Source organism: Nicotiana sylvestris, chromosome 12 (genome assembly GCF_000393655.2).
Source record: "Nicotiana sylvestris chromosome 12, ASM39365v2, whole genome shotgun sequence".
Lineage (NCBI taxonomy): Eukaryota > Viridiplantae > Streptophyta > Magnoliopsida > Solanales > Solanaceae > Nicotiana > Nicotiana sylvestris.
Genome location: NC_091068.1, coordinates 109,473,927 through 109,476,486, shown reverse-complemented (window position 1 = coordinate 109,476,486; position 2,560 = coordinate 109,473,927). Strand labels below are relative to the sequence as shown.

At 37.0% G+C, this 2,560-nt stretch overlaps 1 pseudogene; it reads right to left on the bottom strand.

The window, feature by feature from the left end:
* Positions 1 to 1,301: 1,301 nt before the first annotated feature.
* On the bottom strand, positions 1,302 to 1,502 carry LOC138884481 (small nucleolar RNA U3; annotated as a pseudogene).
* Between the last annotated feature and the right edge of the window lie 1,058 nt (positions 1,503 to 2,560).

Genomic DNA, 2,560 nt, shown 5'->3' with positions numbered 1-2,560 from the left:
TCGTGCTTTTACCTCACAATATCGGTACGGCATCACCCTTCGTGCATTAACACTCTCAAAATCATGCACGGTATCACCCTTCATGCTTTACACTCTTCCTCACCCAAGCAACAATCACAAAGCAATTTGGGAAAGGGAATCAATAATATAATAATAAAATCCCGGTAAGGGAACAATAGCATAACAACAATATCCCGGTAAGGGAAATAATATCATGAGTAATAACATCCCGGCAAGGGAGATAATATCAAAAGCAATAACATCCCGGCAAGGGAGACAATATCATAAACATCTTCTCGTTTCCACATTTACTTCACAACTCAATTCTCAACTTGATCCAATGCTCTACAATGTTCAATTACCAATAATACTTCCACAAGCCTTGTTCAACAATAGAAATCATCATATAAAGCATGAATAATACGAAACAGAGTCACATTAATCATAGGATAAGACCCACAGGCACTCTTGAGATCGACATATAGACACACATCACTATGCCTATACATCGTACTCAACAATTAACACATAGAAAATAAGATGCAACTCATAATCCCTCAAGCTAAGGTTAGACTAAACATTTACCTCAATGCCACGAACAGTTCTGGATATAATCTCCAACAGGTTTCTTCATTATGACTTTGTAACTTGCACTTCTTGCAATACTTAGGAATATAATCATATTGAACCTTTACCCATTCAGTTCGAACATTGCCATTAGCTTCATCTACAATGTACATTCTAACTCTTTTGGGCAGCTCATTCAACATATCAATCTGGACCTTAACCCTCGCACAACTTGGCCTCGTCTTATTAACAGTAGCCAAATCCAAATGTAAAAGAATGCCCATAGCTGATGCTAAAGAAAACAAGCACTCCTTAACAAAAAATGTTGGTAACATATTTGGAAAAGAACTCCTTATATGTGCTTTTATATGAGTGATACCTTAAAGGAGAAAAATATGAAGGTTTACTCAAACTTTTTAAAAAAGAGGCATCACATAATTAATGTCAATTGTGTGATGCAAGAGAGATCTGAAATTACAATTTTTATAATATTCTAGCGTTGAGTATCTTTTTTCTTTATTTAATCCAAAATAACAAATACTTTTGATAGAGGTGTCTTATCCAAATCCGAATTTACAAATTATAATTAGGTGAAGTGGATTGTTTAGCTTATGCAGAGTCATGTAGCAGCCCATAGAAGCAGTCATCTATGGTAAAATTTGCGGGACGACTTAAGCTCAGCTTCAATTAACAGAAATGGAGAAAACCAAGAGCAAGAAAATAATAATTTAAAGAGTCTGTCAGACAACCATTGGACCATCCCAGCAACCATGGTTAGGGGCAACTGCGTCATGATCCGAGGGCCGTGGGAGCTATTAATCATGCTCTGGTCTAACAGCCATGTCTCATCAACTAGACTTTGTTTCCCGTCTCCTTAGAACTCAAGGATATAGTGGTACGAGCCTATGGAATAGATCCTGTTCAAGTAAGGTCATGAGCTTTATCTTCCCCATTCATGTTTAAATGCCTTCTTTCTGCTGTATATTGCCGATGCGGGACAGAGAGTGTGTCGCTTTTCCTGTAAAAGAGGTGGAATTGAGTCAGCTTTCATATGTGGAGATTAACAGGTTTGTGTTTACAACTATTTTGAAATGAAAGCAGGCCCTTTGATGTTAACAATTTGTATAGGATTATGGAACATTGGAACTGTTGTCCCAGGTAAAGGTTAGTTTTGAAGACTGACAAAAGAACTCAGGCATGAACCAGGTCCATCCTAGTGGTCCATCCCTTAGGTTCATAAAAACGGGCAGATTCGAGCATGTGGGATGCACGTGAAGGAGATAAGATCAACTTGATGTATTTAATATCTCCTGATAGAAAAGGTTGCATAATTGATAAGGAGAAAGAGTCCTTACTCAATGAGAACACTATCCAAGATAGGGAAGGAGTTGGAAGTTGAAATCAACTAGAACTCTTCCACCAAGGAAGAGCTGCATCAGAACTCTAGCTATTTCTTCATTTACTAACTCTATAAATTTTAGGATGTTCTCACATTATAAGAGTTGCACAAAAACTCAGAAGTTAAACGTGAATTGAGAGCAAAATAGCAAGGCTTTTTGCAAGCAATTCGTGTGTGATTCAAGTGTGCAAACCTGAAGCTACATGAACCAGATTGAAGAACCAATTCCATAAAAAGTTTTATGTGTCTTTCTTTATTTCTAGTTCAATTGTAGTAGGTGTTTTAAATTGTACATTTTATCTTTATCTAGAGGCAATTATAATAGGTACTCAGAGTATTCAAGTTAGAGTTAACTTGAAGTTGTCGCAACAGTTGAGGTTGTGTGCTACAACGAGATTAGAGGTAATCCTTAGGTTTACAAAGAGTTTTGTAAATGTTGTTTTGGCTCAGTGACTTAGTGAAGTGTTGGGGAAAATCCTACCGAGTAGTAGGTCGTAGTTTTTTCACCTTTTGAGCCAGGTGTTTTCCACATAAAAATACTTGTGTTCTTTACTTTCTACATTTATTATTTCGCAACAGTAGCAGAAGGAACGC